General features: G+C 44.4%; 1 long non-coding RNA gene across 1 annotated transcript; it reads left to right on the forward strand.

The window, feature by feature from the left end:
- The first annotated feature begins 17,894 nt into the window (after window positions 1-17,894).
- LOC135183713 (uncharacterized) lies at window positions 17,895-19,079 on the forward strand. The gene is made up of 3 exons (XR_010305679.1): window positions 17,895-18,422; window positions 18,508-18,567; window positions 18,977-19,079. It is a non-coding gene; the product is annotated as an uncharacterized LOC135183713 (long non-coding RNA).
- The last annotated feature ends 339 nt before the right edge of the window (window positions 19,080-19,418 follow it).

The raw sequence follows: 19,418 nt of genomic DNA on the forward strand, positions 1-19,418 counted from the left end.
GTCTCCCTCTCTGGAGATATTCCAGAACCATCTGGATGTGTTCCAGTGTGATCTGCTCTGGGTGCTCCTGCTCTGTCAGGGGGGCTGGACCAGGTGAGCTTTCAAGGTCCCTTCCAGCCCCTGACATTCTGTGATTCTATGAAAACATGACTACAGAGGAGGACAATGGTCAGTACCATTTGAAGGCTGTGAGATGCTTCCCATTAATTCCCATGGCCGTGGGCCTGGGGTTTCGCTTTCTTTGTTGGTGTTGGCATCAGTGTTGCTTTTATGCTATTGACCTGCAAGGTGCCAAGAGTGGGCAAATTAAAAATGCTGCTGTCATAAATGCATTTAACTGCAGAAAGAAAAGAAGGAAAGTTTGGCTGAAAACTTATCAGTGCAGTAGGATAGTGTAAGTGTCCCTGAGAAACAAGCCACACTAAACACCATAAAGCAATGCCCCTGCAGGGCTTTTACAAGAGACTCTTTGGCTGGAGGAGTGAAACCTCTTCCACTTTTTCTGAAGGTAATGATCTTGGAAGAAAATCATGATGTGCATCAGCAATGACTTATCCTGCCTTTATTCCTGTGCTTCTTTTTTGGTGGTGCTGTAAAGGAGAAATGTGGCATTTGTATGTCATGCAGTTTATGACTTAACAGCACTGGGCATGGTTTTGGTATGCCCAAGCATGTTGCAATGCCAGGAAAACATTTGCATGGAATAATGGACTTTGGAACATTCAGGGGGGAAAAAAGTGGTTTAAATTCTTTTTAACACCTAACTTGTTTGCCTGTTGTAGAACTATCAACTTTCTTCCCTCCCTAAGGCTTTCTGGATCAAGTAGTAGCCAATTAATACAGACTCTCACAAACGAGGTGCTTGCTTTGCAAACAGTGCCAAAATATGACATCAGGATGGTGTTGCTGTAATTATGTTTTTGATAAGAAAGAGGTGCAAACAGTCTCATTTCCCCCTCCTTCCTTTTATGAGTAAGAAATATAATACTATATTACCTTGTGCTAGCATGGTTCCAATGCAAATGGCAGGGACTGGTGGCTTATTAATAGGCCTTGCCTGTAGCAAGCCTCCTTTCCCCGCTTCAGTTTGAAATTGATTATTTTAATACAGAATTCCTGAATGAAAGAGGTTCTTGGCCTTTTCCTGGGCTGTTGAATAATGTATGTGGGAGAAAGCAAATAGAAGCAGAGGGTCTCAGCTGCCGGAACAATGGGCTGTGCACAGAGCTGAGGGGGCACATTAGTTTATCATTGCCTTGTCAATCCTCATAGGCTGGGAATCGTGGGATAGCCTGGAAAGAAGCAGCTGCTGAACGTGTGGTAAACTGACCAGGGCACTTTAGAGAGACAACTACATTTACACATCTGAAAACAAGATATTGATTTTTCTCTACAAAGCTAGGGAGAAATAGCCATCCTGAAACTACAGCTAGATCATGACTTCTTTGCAAAGCCACAGTGCTTTCTGGCTGCTCTGAGAGCCAGCAGCTTCCTCGTGCTGGGGCTTGAAAACCTAAAAATGGTCAGCATAAACTTTGCTTTTCCTCTTAGTTCATTGACTGCCTTCCTAATCCTTTTAGTGATTCACTGCAAGGAAAACATAAACTCCAGCAAGCTGCCTTTGTAAGCGTTCACACAATTATTTTACCTAGATTGGTAGGTTAATTTTTTTAGGATAAAACTAATTTTGCTGTTGTATATTCCCTTGCTGTGAGGTAAATTGATCTTGAAGATACACTTGTGGGGTATCACAGGCTCTGCCCTTTCTAAAGGCAGTAGAATTCACTTGCGAGTGCCAATCCTGGTTTATTTTACCACCTCAGGCAGGAAGTTCTCTTCATAACTTTCAGAGTTGATAAAATAAGGAAGTGAAACAATACTTGACATGAATAAAGTGAGATGCTTAATTATCTCTGCTTTAAGTGGCTGGAGAGCAGCCAAACAGAAAGGGATCTGGGGGTGCTGATCGATACTCACCTGAACATGAGCCAGCAGTGTGCCCAGGTGGCCAAGAGAGCCAGTGGCATCCTGGCCTGCATCAGGAATGGTGTGGCCAGCAGGAGCAGGGAGGTCATTCTGCCCCTGTACTCTGCACTGCTCAGACCACACCTTGAGTGCTGTGTTCAGCTCTGGGCCCCCCAGTTTAGGAGGGACATTGAGATGCTTGAGCGTGTCCAGAGAAGGGCAACGAGGCTGGGGAGAGGCCTTGAGCACAGCCCTACGAGGAGAGGCTGAGGGAGCTGGGATTGGTTAGCCTGGAGAAGAGGAGGCTCAGGGCAGACCTTATTGCTGTCTACAACTACCTGAGGGGAGGTTGTGGCCAGGAGGAGGTTGCTCTCTTCTCTCAGGTGGCCAGCACCAGAACAAGAGGACACAGCCTCAGGCTGCACCAGGGGAAATGTAGGCTGGAGGTGAGGAGAAAGTTCTTCCCTGAGAGAGTCATTGGACACTGGAATGGGCTGCCCGGGGAGGTGGTGGAGTCGCCGTCCCTGGAGCTGTTCAAGGCAGGATTGGACGTGGCACTTGGTGCCATGGTCTGGCCTTGAGCTCTGTGGCAAAGGCTTGGACTTGATGATCTGTGAGGTCTCTTCCAGCCTTGGTGATACTGTGATGCCATGTGAGGTGAGCATACATTTCCAGGTGTAATGATTAGTGTGCAGTGAGATGCTGATGTCTTGTTCCAGGCCAGGTTATTAGGGTGCTGTTATGTCTTCTGTGATCAGAATTGAGGACTTTTAGCTCTCAGAAATCTTATTCACGACTCAGAATCTTCTCTAATGGGTCTATCCATACAAGACCATAGTGTGAATCACGTGTTGAGAAGTTCCAACTGGAATAACATGCACTGGCACAAAGGAAACACCTTTGTAGGTCTAATTGCAGATCTAAATTAAGTGTCAGTGTAGCGGATTGGTTTGGTGTCCTTATCAAAGCAGCTTGGTGACAATTACAAACAGGAAGACGTTTGGCTTCATGAGCTGCCTGTTTGATCCTGTCTGTCAAGACTCACATGCCTCTGCACTTACTAGCAGGTGTAATCATTGCACCTTAGCACACAGCATTGTAGGTATTGTGAGCACTCCACTTGGAAGTAAACAGCTTTATAGTTTGATACTGAATATAATCAACTGCAGTCAGAATCTCCTTCAAGATCAGGACAAAAGGAAGCCATTTATTTGCCCCAGGGTTATTTTCAGACTGTTACAGTGTTTTCCATCTGGATAGATGCAAGAAATTAGGCTCCTTAATGCTTTCCAGTCTGCTACTGTGATGAATTAGGCTCCTCAATGCTTTCCAGTCTGCTACTGTGATGAGAGCAGTAGAACTAGAACAGAATAAAGAGTTTTTTTCCCACATCTTTTTAAAGCCAGGAAGGTATAACAATTTAACCATACTTTGATTCCTAAATCAATGAGCTGAACCACAAGGTATTACAAAGTATAACCACTTAAAATCAGGTTACTAAGTCTGGATTTAAGAAGCTGAAATGTTTGGGACTTCCAGGGTTCAAAGAACTCACAGTTCAGTTGAATGTAATGATAATTCAGTGGTTAAAAAAGTTGCTTAACTGATTGATATTTACACTTAAGACTCTAGGTACAGACAACCTCTGCCTAAAATATTTCAGAATGATGACTCCAGACAGATTTTTGTTCTCACAATGTGTTATAAGTGAACCTCCCCAAAAAACCACTGCCTTAGGAGTGTGTAGGTTTCTCACAGAGAATCAGTGGCTTCCCAAAACACAGCCAATGTGTCATGTCCTTTGCTGGCATCTCTGGATGTTGGCTTCAATTGGTCCTTATGACTAGTGTCCTTATGAGTAACCACACCCATGAAAATTTTAGGTGAGACACTTCAAATCTCTGGTTAGAGGATCTTGACTAAGCAACATGAAGAAAAAAGCTGAATGACATCAGACAAAGGGGAAGTTGATCACTTACTGGAACTTCACATTCTATTTGCTTCAGGAATCCTTTTTTGAACAGCAAAAAGCTCAGCGTTCCCTGCCTTGCATTCCTTGCCCTGTGATTTCAGTAGGAGTTTTCCATGGGATGATTCAGAAAGGATCCTCTTAAACTATGTAATGAAAACCAGTTTGTTACTTCTCACAGCTATACCTTAAATTATCCCTAAGGTATTTAGTTAAATTATTTGAACAGGCAGCAAGCAGTAATGGGATGACATGAAGCCTTGACCAAAAAGACATTTTATAGGTATCTTTTTTCCCTGGTGAAACAAATGCCAAGAGTTTCTAAACAGAGGAAGCCTTGGTATAGGTGTACTGAACACTTTTAAGACTAGCCACAAACACTAGACTCCTTAAAATTCATGACCTATAGAATAATATGGCTGTCAGCTCTCCTCAGTGTTCATTCTTGAGACAAATACTATCATGCTACTTGTCAATTAGATAATCCTCTAAGCAACATGTCCCAGGTTATATGTTTCTCCCCTTTCCTTAAATTCAAAGCAACAACTACCACAGAAGATACTATAAAGAGGGAATACTTCCACATATCACCGTATCATCAAGGCTGGAAGAGACCTCACAGATCATCAAGTCCAACCCTTTACCACTATAGGCAAGAATGCTCTGTTTATAGATGTAACAAGAGCTGTTAGTCTATGTAAGTGAACAATGAGTATGAATGACTGGGCTGTCTTTGAACGATCAAGCTGTTAGAGCCCTGAGAAACAGCAATAGCCAGAGAGCTTGGTGTCAATAGTTAGATGATGTTTGTGCCTTGTAATAAAGACTGTTCCTATGTGTAGGAAATACATGACAAAGAAAGTGGTGATTGCAAGGAAGTGACTTCTGGATAGGGTGATAGATCACCTGCAAACCTACTCACCTTGAGTACTGTGTCCAGTTCTGGGCTCCTCAATTCAAGAGAGATGTTGAGGTACTGGAAGGTGTCCAGAGAAGGGCAACAAAGCTGGTGAGGGGCCTGGAGCACAAGGCCTATGAAGGGGGATGAGGGAACTGGGGGTGTGCAGCCTGCAGAAAGGGAGGCTCAGGCGTGACCTCATTGCTGTCTACAACTACATGAAGAGAGGCTGTAGTCAGGTGGGGGTTGGTCTCTTCCACCAGGCAACCAGCAAGAAGGGGACACAGTCTCAAGTTGTGCTGGGGGAGGTCTGGGATGGATGTTAGGAGGAAGTTGTTGCCAGAGAGAGAGATTGGCATTGGAATGGGCTGCCCAGGGAGGTGGTGGAGGCACCGTCCCTGGAGGTGTTGAAGAAAAGCCTGAATGAGGCACTTAGTGCCATGGTCTGGTGGATTGAATAGGACTGGGTGCTAGGTTGGACTGGATGATCTTGGAGTTCTCTTCCAACCTGGTTGATTCTATGCTTCTATGATCATGTAAATGCAAATTTCTTAACACAGCATTTCTGAAGATGAGATGTTTTAGGTGTTTGACTTATGTGTGTTTAGAGGGCCATGGTGAGCAAAGTAGCCCTCAGCAGCAGACGTGAAAACACTGCTTCAGAAGAAAAATATCATCAAGCAGTCATCTCGAAACCTTTCCAGGCACAAAGCCAACAGTAATCTGTTGTAAGCCTAATTCTATAGATGGAGGATTATGGAAAACATTGAATTTTATATAAATTGATTTTTTTTCTCTTTTTTTTCCCCCCCCATAATTGCAAATGTGATCTTTTAAACAACATTGGCTTCTACTTCTCTTATGTGGCCTATCTCAGAGCAGTAAGATCTAGAAGTACATATTAATAGTTTCCAGAAACAAAGACTTCAGTGTATACATTAAACATCACACAGAGCACACGAGAGAAAAGCAGGCAACACTGCAGGTTGTAGTTGAAAGCAATACCCTGAATATGATGCTTGTTCTGCATAATTCTGTGGGAGTGTATCATTAAGATGAAAAACTGAAAACCACAGGAATGTGCAGCTTGTTTCTTGAGGATAAATGCACTTTTTGCACTAAGAGACAGTCATCAGTGTTTCCTAATAAGTCCAGGAGCCGTGGGTTGTGATGAGAGATTGTCAAACGCATTAATATTAGCTCTGCTGAGCTGTGGAGCTTCACCTCTGTTGTTCATCTCTGATGATTCACCTCTTTCAGGGGAAACTCTCATTTCTTGACACCTTCAAGTGTGTTAAAGGTATTTTAGGACAAGAGAAGGCCAGCACCGGGGTTCAAAGCTCTGATCCTTAAACTGCTGTTTCTCTTTGCCTCTCCAAAATTCCACTGAAACCACCGTGAGCAGGAGCTGAGGAGCAGAACTGCTGCCTGAATGCAGAAGGCGTGCAGTGGGTGAGAGGAATGTGAAGGAGGTTGCTTTTCCCAGGGACATGAAACTATTACTCAGTATTTTCACATGCACTATGAGCAGAGCCTGTTGATTGCTCTGTCAGGGAAGGACTGCTCTGCAGGCTCATTTGGCATGAGCAAGTCATGACCAACTCTTTGCCACTGTCTCCTGTATCTGGCAAATGAAAAGATCTTTGAATTAATGTAATCCCAGACATAGCTAGGAAAAAAAATAGAGATGAGTTAAAACATTCTCAAATGATGATTACAGAATGACTTGTAGCTGCCACCTTACCCTTCTCCTAGCTGGATGAATGCTTCATTGCTCTCCTGCCCTTACCTCACTGACTGGTGCAAAAAGCCTGCTCCTTGGGGCATCCCGCTTCACTGCTGCCACGCTAAAATATCAGCCATCTCCTTCCCCTTCTACTTACTGGAAGTGAGAAGCAGGTCAGAGAGCTGCATGCCTCGCACTCCCCCTGGGGCTAACCCTGGGCTGCTACGCTCTTGCAGCATCCCTGCCTCACAGCTGTTCCCACATAAGAGACTCACCACACCAGCACCTTTCTCTAGGACCAGGAGCAGCATTTCCTGATTTTGGTTCACATTTCCAATCTCTCAATTTACAAAGCATACCACAAAGTTAAACATCAATCTGCCTTCACCTTCCAGCCCCAGTAATGTGCTACTGTGCTCCGAGCCTTGCCTGAGTAACCAAGGACACTGTCACAAGAAAAGTATCGAGATGGAAGTAATTTTCTCACAACCTTTTCTTCTGTGCATGGGTGGTGTGTGGGAGAAGCAGGAGTTATTACCTGCAGTTTGCTTTCAGAGTGAATGTTGTTCTGCAGAGCAGCTAAATGTATTTCAAGCTCTGACACAATTTGCTATTAAAGTAGAGGCTGACATGTGTTCTCCCAGTTCCAAAGGCTTTTTTCATGCACCAAAAGTTGCAATGCAGCATAGCTGCAGCCTTGCTTTGTTTCCACTGATGCTGTAGAAGCACAGATATCTGTTCCCAGACCAGTGATGCTCTGTAGAATATACTTTTATAATAGGTGAGCTCCATTTTCACAGTATCACCAAGGTTGGAAGAGACCTCACAGATCATCAAGTCCAACCCTTTACCACAGAGCTCAAGGCCAGACCATGGCACCAAGTGCCACGTCCAGTCCTGCCTTGAACAGCTCCAGGGACGGCGACTCCACCACCTCCCCGGGCAGCCCATTCCAGTGTCCAATGACTCTCTCAGGGAAGAACTTTCTCCTCACCTCCAGCCTACATTTCCCCTGGCGTAGCTTGAGGCTGTGTCCTCTTGTTCTGGTGCTGGCCACCTGAGAGAAGAGAGCAACCTCCTCCTGGCCACAACCTCCCCTCAGGTAGTTGTAGACAGCAATAAGGTCTCCCCTGAGCCTCCTCTTCTCCAGGCTAACCAATCCCAGCTCCCTCAGCCTCTCCTCGTAGGGCTGTGCTCAAGGCCTCTCCCCAGCCTCGTTGCCCTTCTCTGGACATGCTCAAGCATCTCAATGTCCCTCCTAAACTGGGGGCCCAGAGCTGAACACAGCACTCAAGGTGTGGTCTAACCAGTGCAGAGTACAGGGGCAGAATGACCTCCCTGCTCCTGCTGGCCACACCATTCCTGATGCAGGCCAGGATGCCACTGGCTCTCTTGGCCACCTGGGCACACTGCTGGCTCATGTTCAGGCAGGTATCAATCAGCACCCCCAGATCCCTTTCTGTCTGGCTGCTCTCAGCCACTCCGACCCCAGCCTGTTTTGTTCCAGAGGACAGAAATAGTACTTACTCAGCTCTTACTTTTAATAGAGGGAGAGGGGGGAAAAAAAAGAGATTACTCTTTAAGAAAAGAGAGATTACTTTCTGTACTGTGAGAAATATTTAACTCCTGTGCAAAGCACAGAAGGCTCACAGAAAGTACTTTTTCTTGCTTGCAGTGTTTTGCACCAGATGTAGCCTCTCATGTAGTTTTTTGGTTTACAACAGCAGCAAATTAGGTCTTTGAAGGTGTTGGTTAAAAATGAATGGAGCATTTGACTGAGAGAATCGTTTTCTTTTAGTAAAATGTTTGTCTCAAATTTGGTTTTTCTATAGCCTTGTGTTAACCCAGAGCAAAATAAATCCTGCCTTCTCTTTTTGCTCCTCGTATCCACGCTGCCTGTCTTTAAGGTGGGTGAGCTCCTTAATGTGGTTCCCACTTATCTGCTAAGAAGATAAGGCTCAGAGATTTAGTTAAACACTTCCAACTCACAGATTGTGATTTATTGAAATGTTGTTCAGAGAAGATGTCCAAGTCAGGTGCAACTCCAAGCAGCAGTCATTTGCTACTACAATTGCTCTTAGTTTTGTTGCTGTCAGTATGCTGCATTTTCTTACTGTTCCACTTCTTTTCACATTCATCCCTGTCAAACTTAGAGAGCTGAACAGAGCAAAGCAGAGTGGCTGCCCACTAGACTGTGCACATCTGATAACACTTAATGCTATTTGCTCACAGTCCTACTGTTAAGATGGGATGCAAACCAGCCAGGCCAGAAGTGCATGGTGATGGCTCCTGCTGGCTCTCAGGAGGTAAAGCTCTGCTGGTAGACACTTTACAGCTGGTTGTATGTAAGACTCTGGTCTTCCTATTTTAGTGTGGCACCATTTCAGGGTGATGCCTAGGACCAGAAGCAGCGACTGTAGCTTGTTGCAAGCTGATCTAAGTTCATTTACAAGCCACTGAGTTCCACCCTAGCTATCTTAAATGGAGACATTATTTCCCTCCCTTACAAGCAGTTGTAGCACACTGACTGTAGAAACCAAACTGCCTTCCACTCTCAGAGGAGAGTTACATCACACCAGCAGGGTAAGGGGGAATTTGCTAGTGCTGTCCCTCTGGATTCAGGGTAGTCAGTGTTTTACTTTTCCTCTGGACTGAGAGTGAAGCTGGTGAAGTGTAATTCTAGTTTGATCTCAGCTGTGGTAGCAATATCTGTATTTCTGTGAGATGTCTGCAGGAATATCCTGTTGTCACACCTGAGGGCAAGTCTTCAGCCAAGTGTTTATCAAAAGTTCACCACTGCTTTTCATCCAAGATCAGGTATCTCCAGAGGCAGCTGAGAAGTGACTACAACTCCTCTCTACAGTCAGACAGGCCCACAGGGAAGCAGCTTCATGACCTCATCAGCGGTGTGGCAATTAAAAAAACACACAAACCTTTTTCAGGTGAACTCCAAGTACCTTTGTTAAATTACACATTGTTGGGTGGGTTGGGAGGTTTTGGTTTTGGTTTGTTGGGTTTTTTTGTGCCCTAATGGTTTTCCTTTATGAGTCAGGCTGAAATCAAAGGCAACTTAAGCTAAAGGCTATCAAAACCAGCTTTCTGTCAGATCTTGCTCTGATGCCCTGCATGCACCCAGAAATCACACCACTTTGAAACCCCAGTGTTGTTACACCAGTAAAGTCAGGGACCAAACATCTCACTGCAACCATTCCTTGCAGCTTTTCCTCTACAGCAAGGGCAAAAAACTGATTCATAAATCACAGAAAGACATCTGTTTTGCTAGATGTGACTTCTGCATTCCCCAGTTAGCCTTCAACTTACCTAAAATCCCAACAGTTTCATTTTAGTCCACGAAATGCATGCAAAATAAAAATAGCCAATAAATGGGGAGGGGAAACAAACCAAACCAGGGTTTAAATCTAATTTTGGGAAACTATGTAAGCTCATCTTACAAAGGATGTCTGAGTAGAAGAGCTGCTCTTTATGTCTAGTCTCTACATTTTTCAGACTTACAGCCTAAAGCACATTTTCTCCTCCCAACACTGCTAGAATTCAAGATGCATCTTTAATTGGCTTAATGGAGCCACAAGGTATTACAGGAGACAGCTTTTTCCTAGTTCACAGAGGTCATATTGACATGGAAGTTGTGGTATTTCCTTGTTTTCATGATAAGATAAAACAAAGGGGAAGTGTTCAGTTCCAGGTGAGTGGGAGAGGGCACAAGAAATGGGAAGAAGATAAGAGTGTTTGATGCAGGTGGGAATTTATCAAGCAGTGTCTCTTTGCACTCTGGTAGCAATTGCATAGGAATCTGCCTGTTTACAGCACCTCAATCTTCCTACTCCTGGATTAAGATTGCAAGAAAACAAAAGTGATCTAGTGAAGTAATGAACAGTTGAATCAGCAATGTCTCTTTTCAGATATCATAAAGCCACAGCAGATTTTCCTAAAGCAGATGGAAAGATGCTGGGGTCACTCCCAGTCAGCTCTCATGTTAGAACAGCAAAAAGAAATGAAAGTAAATGCTAATAGTGACTGGGCTTCAGTCCCATCCTCCCAGCAGAGCCAAGTAAAATTGGCAGTTGTTAAAAAATTAGGTTCAATTTTAATAAAAGGATGAAATTTCTTTTCAGCAAATGGATTTGCAAATCTCTGTGCCATGAAGTGTCACATGCTTCCAGTTTCTTCTACACCAGTGCACAAGGCAACCCTGACTAGCAGTGACAGGCAGCAGTCCAGCAGTGTTTACTACTGTCCTAGCTGAGTGCAACTAATAAATAGTGCAAGGTTCATAAGATTCCTTCATTCCACTGTCCCACTTCCCATTGGGAATGTTCAGTCCTGAGCCTTTTCTGCAGCTCATGGAGAGGTAGAAGCATTCTGACAGTCTTCTTCTTAGGACTTTTTGGCCAACTCATGGCTTTAAGATATAGACTGGAGTATGTGGTTAATCCTAGGGTGGTTTCTAGTGGCTGGCTGTGTTGAATCGATCAGTGATCTGGATGAGAGGATTGAGTGCACCCTCAGTGAGTTTGCAGAAGACAGCAAGTTGGGCAGGAGTGTTGATTCTGCTTTGAGGGTAAGGCTTTACAGAAGGATGTGGAGAGGATGGATCAGTGGGTTGAGGTCAGTTGTATGATGTTTAAAATGGCCAAGTGCTGGGTTCAGCACTTGGGTCATAACAACCCCACGCAATGCTACAGGCTTGGGTGAGAGTGGCTGGAAAGCTCCCAGTGGGAGAGGACCTGGAAATATTGGTCAATGGACAGTTGAGCATGAACAAGCATGTGCCCAGGTGGCCAAGGAGGCAAATGGCATCCTAGCCTGTAGCAGCAAGAGCCAGCAGGACTAGGCAACTGATTGCTCCCCTGTTCTCAGCTCTGGTGAGGTTTCATCTTGAATACTGGATTCAGTTTTGGGTCTCTTACTGCAAGAAGGACATTTTGCTGCTGGAGCATGTCCAGAGAAGGATAACAAAGGTGGTGAAGGCTCTGGAGAGCAAGTCTGATGAGGAGTCTCTGTGGGATCTGTGGTTGTTTAGTCCCCCAAAAAGGGGGGGAGGAAACACTATTGCTCTCTACTTCTACCCGAAAGGAGGTTGTGGTGCGGTCACAAGTGATAAGAGGCAGCAGCCTCAAGTTGCACGGGGGGAGGTTTGAATGGTGTCCATGGCTTACCAGGAGCTCCAAGGCAAAATGCAGCTCTTTTGTTGCTGCTGCAGCATTTCCTACTTGTTTGTTTGGATGTGACATGGTTTAATATTGCCACACGTGGTTAATGAACTTCTCAAAACAATACCCTTGCAACCAATTCCATTTTCTTTACTCGTAGGTTATTGTTAAGTAGGTAAAATAGCCAAAGTGAACATTATAAACAGTGTGGTTTTTCTTTTTGAGCCCTAATCATCATGTAATACAAGAAAACAATATTACTTTATGATATGGTTATAGCTAATGTTGAAATGTGCTACAGTCTGCAGGTAAAACACCTGTATTAATGTAATGCAGCACAATTATTTCTATGTTGTTCAATTATATGAAGAAGATATCTGGACTAGCTTCTGTTGGGGGGAAAAAAGGCAGAAATAAGTGACAAATAATTCTCTATATTGCTTGGTTTTTCTCTTTCCCTGCATAAAAAACCCCAGTAAATTATTTTCCAAATCTCATTAAAAATGCTTCACCTCAAAAACATATCTCAGAGCATCTCTGACCTGTATTGAACTTAAATAAAAGAGGGTAATAACCACAGGTAGCAACTGATGTGACCACCCTCCCCTCCAAATTTTTCATAATCCAGTAAATATTTTCTAGAACATCTCATTTAAGTACAAAAAGTGCTATGGTAAATCCATGGTGACCTGCAAGCTGCTGCTCTGTGAACTGTCTTCTGCTGTTTCAATTACAGTGTCTCAATATTTGCAGATGTGCAAAACTATTGCTAAGAGCTTTCCAGGGTAGAGATATGTGATTTATATGCCTGATTTTGCAAACTGGGAGTCTGGGGAAATGATGCAGAGAAATCATGGAATCAACCAGGTTGGAAGAGAGCTCCAAGCTCATCCAGTCCAACCTAGCACCCAGTCCTGTCCAGTCAACCAGAGCATGGCACTGAGTGCCTCAGCCAGTCTTTGCTTGAACACCTCTCCAGGGATAGTGACTCCACCACCTCCCTGGGCAGCCCATTCCAATGCCAATCACTTTCTCTGGCAAGAACTTCCTCCTAACATCCAGCCTATACTTCCCCTGGCACAACTTGAGACTGTGTCCCCTTCTTCTGTTGCTGGTTGCCTGGCAGAAGAGACCAACCCCACCTGGCTACAGCCTCCCTTCAGGTAGTGACCCTCAGGTCACCCCCTGAGCCTCCTCTTCTCCAGGCTGCACACCCCCAGCTCCCTCAGCCTCTCCTCATAGGGTTTGTGTTCCAGGCCCCTCACCAGCTTTATTGCCCTTCTCTGGGCACCTTCCAGCACCTCAGCATCTGGGGAGCCCAGAACTGGACACAGTACTCAAAGTGTGGCCTGACCAATGATCTGTCTTATTTATTCTGTGTGAACCTTGAGCAAAATATTCTGGGATTGGGGGGGTGGGGGGGGTGGGAAAGGCTTTTTGCTAAAAAAAATAGTGAAGATTGTGAGAGGTATTGAGCCACTATCTGGCATGTTAATATCTAGGCAAAAACTCACCAGCATGTTCTTCAGACCTTTTATTAAAGCAGTCCACTTTCTGAAGAGTCACTGCTCTTTGTACCCTTCAGTCAGTGGTCATTCTCTATCATATCCTACTCAATGTGATGGAAATATCCTACTGGAATCTGACTCTGAGCACTAAGGGTTAAGCTTCTTTGCCAAATGAATTAAGTTTCTCAGTGAGTCATCTTGAAGTGCTTTGCATCGAGGTGCATCAGCCAGGTAGCTTCGTGTCTTGGAGTCAAAAAAACACCTAATGAGATGTGACTGACACTATTGGATGTGACAAGTCACCCAGGAAAGTGCAAGAAAACAAACCCTATGATTTTCTGAAAATTCTGGTTAAAGCTGCTAGCTCTTCCCATGTTCTTTTATGTTACACTGAGGAATGTATGTTTTAGAGTGGAGAGGGGGAGAGAAAATACATGAAAAGCTTTTCTGATGTAGAAAAGCAAACAAACAAATTGCTGTGATCTGGGCACAAGAAAGCTTGCACAAAACCTGCTCCTGAAGTCTTTTCACAGTGGAATCATAGAATCATTGAACAGGTCAGGGTTGGAAGAGACCATAAGGTTCATCTAGTTCCAACGCCCCTGCCATGGGCAGAGACACCCTACCCTAGATCAGGCTGCCCACAGCCTCATCCAGCCTGGCCTTAAGCACCTCCAGGAATGGGGCTTCAACAACCTCCCTGGGCAACCCATTCCAGGGTCTCACCACCCTCATGTTAGGAACTTCTTCCTAACATCCAATCTGAATCCACCAATTTCTGGCTTTGTTCTATTCCCCCTAGTCCTATCACTATCTGACATCCTAAAAAAGTCCCTCCCCAGCTTTCTTTTAGGCTCCCTTTGGGAACATTTTTCTCTCTCTGGCTATGAGGAGTTGCAGAGATACAAGACTCATCACACAATGCTCAAGTGCTTTTGTAACACGAGGGCAAAGACCTGCACGTGTGCACAAGGGCTGTTGACAAGAGCCACTACAGGATTTCAACACCTCTGTAACTTCACAGAGCAGCACATCATTGATGCTGAAGATTTCTTTTACTCCTACAAGACAGTTGTGACATATGAATACTGAGATATACAAACCAAGAAGTTTCATAGATGTGAGCAAAAAGGCTCTTCTTACAGTAGACTTCTCTTTACCTCTGGCTCAGTACTGTGCTCAGGTGCCCAACATATCCACAGGGCTTCTAAAGTTGTTCTTAGGATGAAATTCAGCCTTCTTCCCCTCCATCCTTGCCTGAGCATCTATACACATAGGCTGTAAATCCTTTTATGTCTGCCTATATTAAGTCTGTTTTTCAGTTCTCCTAAAGTGCTGCATAATTGGAAATGTCCTACAAGTTAATGCTGAGGAGAGTTCAGCTACAACTTGGTTTTGCAGTGGTGCTCTCTTCTTAAATGCTGTTTGTTAGCTTTACTTAAAAACTGATCTGTAAGAGTTATGTAGCTTGAATGTTATGATAGTCTTGTAAGATAAATCACAGTATCACAGTCTCACAGTATCACCAAGGTTGGAAGAGACCTCACAGATCATCAAGTCCAACCCTTTACCACAGAGCTCAAGGCCAGACCATGGCACCAAGTGCCACGTCCAGTCCTGCCTTGAACAGCTCCAGGGACGGCGACTCCACCACCTCCCCGGGCAGCCCATTCCAGTGTCCAATGACTCTCTCAGGGAAGAACTTTCTCCTCACCTCCAGCCTAAATCTCCCCTGGTGCAGCCTGAGGCTGTGTCCTCTCGTTCTGGTGCTGGCCACCTGAGAGAAGAGAGCAACCTCCTCCTGGCCACAACCTCCCCTCAGGTAGTTGCAGACAGCAATAAGGTCTGCCCTGAGCCTCCTCTTCTCCAGGCTAACCAATCCCAGCTCCCTCAGCCTCTCCTCGTAGGGCTGTGCTCAAGGCCTCTCCCCAGCCTCGTTGCCCTTCTCTGGACACGCTCAAGCATCTCAATGTCCCTCCTAAACTGGGGGGCCCAGAACTGAACACAGCACTCAAGGTGTGGTCTAACCAGTGCAGAGTACAGGGGCAGAATGACCTCCCTGCTCCTGCTGGCCACACCATTGCTGATGCAGGCCAGGATGCCACTGGCTCTCTTGGCCACCTGGGCACACTGCTGGCTCATGTTCAGGCTGGTATCAATCAGCACCCCCAGATCCCTCTCTGTCTGGCTGCTCTCAGCCACTCCGACCCCAGCCTGTATCTCTGCATGGGGTTGTTGTGGCCCCATGCTTGAAAGAGGTCTATAAGAATTCAAATAACACAAGATATAGTAGGAAAAACTATGTTAAGAGGTTAGGCAGGCTGGCTTTTGAGGACTTGAATGCTCATAGTAGTCACTCATAAAAAATTGAAGAGTCTTACAGAGGAATTTCCAGGTGTTAAGAAACTACCCTATAATTAAGTGCTCAGGTTCTAGTGTCTGGTTTTCTGGTGATCTTATTCCTCACAGCCTTTTTGCAGCACCTTGTTCTTCCTCATTGGACTTAAGCAGGCAACAGCTTATAGGGAGGAAAACATCAAGGTGCAGTGTATAAATGTAAATGCATTCAGGTTGCTGCAGCATAACAATGAGAAATTTCCATCCAAAGAATCATGGTCGTTGTTTTTTTTTTTTTTTTAATTGCATGAATGTAGATTTCAGAGCTTAGATGTAAGTCCCTGAGCTGATGATTTGTGCCATGTAACAGTAAGATTCATGCAGAGATAGAGCAGCTTCTGAAGAAGCCAGAAACTGAGCCTAGCTGAGCTATCAGCTTTCAAGAAGCTGGCTTTTATTTTGCTCCTGCAGTATTTATCTCCTAAGCCTCCTGTCAAGCACAGGAAGAGAAGCAGCTGTTTAAAATTAGAACAGTACACATGTTAACAAGAAACTCTACATCCACAGCAAAAGCATGGGCATATACTAGAAAACAGAACTCTTTCAAGACTGCTTTGGTAGCATTGGAAGTTGTTGGCATCTGAGAACTTTGGGTTTCCAGGCTTTAAGTGTTTTGCAGGCAAGACTTTTTGGGCCATTTCCTGACTCCATCCATGGCATGGAATCATCCTGCCAGCTAGCTGGGCAAATAGAGAATAAGCAAAGATGACAGCTGCCTGCTGCCTGGATTGGCTCTGAACATCCTGATTTTTTGGGTAGGCATTGGAACAGAACACCCAGGTTTAGAGGAGTTGCTGTGATGTGGACTTTGTTCCCATGCCACCAATAGAACAAGGGGACACAGTCTCAAGTTATGCCAGGGCAAGTATTGGCTGGATGTTAGGAGGAAGTTCTTCACAGAGAGAGTGATTGGCATTGGAATGGGCTGCCCAGGGAGGTGGTGGAGTTGCCATCCCTGGAGGTGTTCAAGCAAAGCCTGGATGAGGCACTTAGTGCCATGGTTTAGTTGACTGGCTAGGGCTGCATGCTAGGTTGGACTGGATGAGCTTGGAGGTCTCTTCCAACCTGGTTGAGTCTATGATGCTTCTATGTAGAATGTAATACTGGAAACATGCAGTTCTTACTTCCAGCCAAGTATTGAGGAGTGTTTTGAGTCTGGGGTGTGCATGGGGAGGGAGGCTAGCTTATAGGGCCAATGCTCCCGAGTTTGGGGATGTGTTTGGTTTCACTGAAAGAGAAGAACATTCTTAGTCCTTGAACTGTCCTGGCTGTATTTGGACAGTTCCATATCCTCACTTGCTGAGGGAGGCCCTTTCCCAGCTCACAGGGTTGCTTTGTCCTCAGAAAGACCCTCACAGTCTCATCTTCCCCCAGGGACTGGAAACCCGAGACAGTGAGCCTGCAGCTCCCAACGGGAAGAATATCACATTAACCTGGAATGATAACCTGGCCAGCCTTGTTTCCCTTGGGATCTCTTACAAGATATTATTTCAACCTGTGGTCTCCTCAGAGCCTCAGTATTGAGTGTCAGCAACATCCCGTCTGACCCCCTCTCTTTCCACCCATCCATCCTCAAAGTTAGTCACCTCTCTAATCTTCCTTGTCTCTTTTCCTCCTTCCCGTGCCCTGTTTTGTCCTTGCAGCAGCTCTGTGCCTGATGAGTCCGTATATTCTTAGGTGAGATTTGTGCTTGCATTTTGTGAACTCAGCTCCCCAAAAAGTAGGAACAAATGCATCACAATTCCCAACTGACAGCAGAGTGTCTGCTTTGCATGCTTAAAAACACCTTCTTGGAGTTCTCTGTTTACACAGGAAACACGCAAATAAAGCACTGTCAGCTGGAAGACGTTTTGAGGAGGACAGATGATGCCCATTAGTGAGAATGATTCTCTTTTCCTTTTCGTTTCAGTCACATAAAGATTTTATTTCAGACAAGCTCCTGACTCCTCCTAAGAAGCACTGTCATGTCAAAAGGAGTCTCTCCAAAAACGTATTGTTACCTTACTTGTCACCCTGACAAGAGGTTGGAGGAAACAATAAGACTAAGCTTCGTGTTGCTCTTTCAGTTTCCTTAAACCCCTGGTTTCTGTGCCTGATACACTGATCGTTATCTGGACGAACACAGCACACTTGCAGAAGTATTCCTGAATAGCTGAACCCCAGCATAATGAATTGAAGTTAACCTTCATTGCTCTGAAAACTATGCAAATGGAATTGTTTTTATTCTTAAAAGGAGGGGAAAAAAAATGGACCTCTCTGAATTAATTTTTGCATGTCTCGACTTTGGGTCTAGATTGTTCAATTCTGTTTACAGGATTCTGTTTGGCTTTTGTTTCTGCGGTCTGCTGTAAACTCCCTACCCCTTCCCCTTGTTTTCTTTCTCCCTTTAGAAAGCCACGAGGCAACCTATTTGTTGAAACGATTAAGTTTTCCCCCAATAAATCATCAGATGATCTATTGCCTTCATAATCTTTACTTAAAACACAAACCTATCCACATGGGTGCACAGCATTTGGCTAATTAATTTCTGATCATTTGCAGTGTTAACAGCCAGCTGCCAGGGGCTTGTGTGACTGTTAATCTGAGGAAGGAGCCGGAGTGAAATGATTGGAGATCTGCTCCTGCTGGTTACCAGAGAAATTATTCTTATGACAATGTCACTGGGTTAATTAATTCAATTAATGACTCCCACTGCAATGTTTTTCTTTGTCTTGTTCATTTGCCACAGGCTGTTGAACAGGTACTCCTAGGGATGTATTCTGCAGCTCTGCCAGAGGGAAGGAGTAAGGTATCACTTTTATTCCTAATTCTGAAGTGCCTTAATGTTTAAATGAAGGTTAGTAGCCAATGTTTGTCTTGTTCACTTACCACAGGCTGCTGAACAGGTACTCCTAGGGATGTATTCTGCAGCTCTGCCAGAGGGAAGGAGTAAGGTATCCCTTTTATTCCTAATTCTGAAGTGCCTTAATGTTTAAATGAAGGTTAGTAGCCAATGTTTGTCTTGTTCATTTACCACAGGCTGTTGAACAGGTATTCCTAGAGATGTATTCTGCAGCTCTGTCAGAGGAAAGGAGTAAGGAATCCTTTTTATTCCTAATTCTGAAGTGCCTTAATGTTTAAATTAAGTTTAGTAGCTCTGAATATAATTGGAAGTCAGTTCCTTTTCTGTTTTTCTTGAGTGTAAGCAGTCAAATGTCCTTTGCTTTAATATTTTCAGAAACAATCACGATTTTAAGTAACTTTAATGTTGGAATTTTTTGGGGTTGGTTGGTTGTTGACATTTCCTTAAAGAAAAAAAAAAAAAAAACCAACAAAAAAACTAAGTGGAAATTTGCTCTTCAGATGCCACGAACTGGATGTTTACTTTCATCCTTGAAAAAAGGAACTACCAAGCCCCATCAGACCTCAGGTGTCTCTGTCTTATCATCCTAGCTATCTATTGCAGAGTTCAAGAAGCAGAAAAATGTGTCTTAGCCTGGCTGATTTTTTTTTTTTTTATTAAGGAAAAAGTAAAAGGAAAAAACTATCTCCAAAAGAGAAACGTGGGAAGAATTTCCAAGACACCCTGTGAGACTGTAGAGAGTCCTCAGTCCTACTTCACTTTTCTGAGCAGAACCTGCAGATTTTGGAGAGTGTGCTTTAAAAAAAGCATATCCATCACCTTTTTGATTGCTTCACTTGAAAATGTAAACAAGCACAGAGCAAGGAATGAAGTGGAAATGCAAATCACTATCTTTTTCTTCCTCTCAGCTAAGGAGCAAACCACAGGCAAAGCATCACAACA

The sequence above is a fragment of the Pogoniulus pusillus genome, chromosome 19 (genome assembly GCF_015220805.1).
Source record: "Pogoniulus pusillus isolate bPogPus1 chromosome 19, bPogPus1.pri, whole genome shotgun sequence".
Classification (NCBI taxonomy): domain Eukaryota; kingdom Metazoa; phylum Chordata; class Aves; order Piciformes; family Lybiidae; genus Pogoniulus; species Pogoniulus pusillus.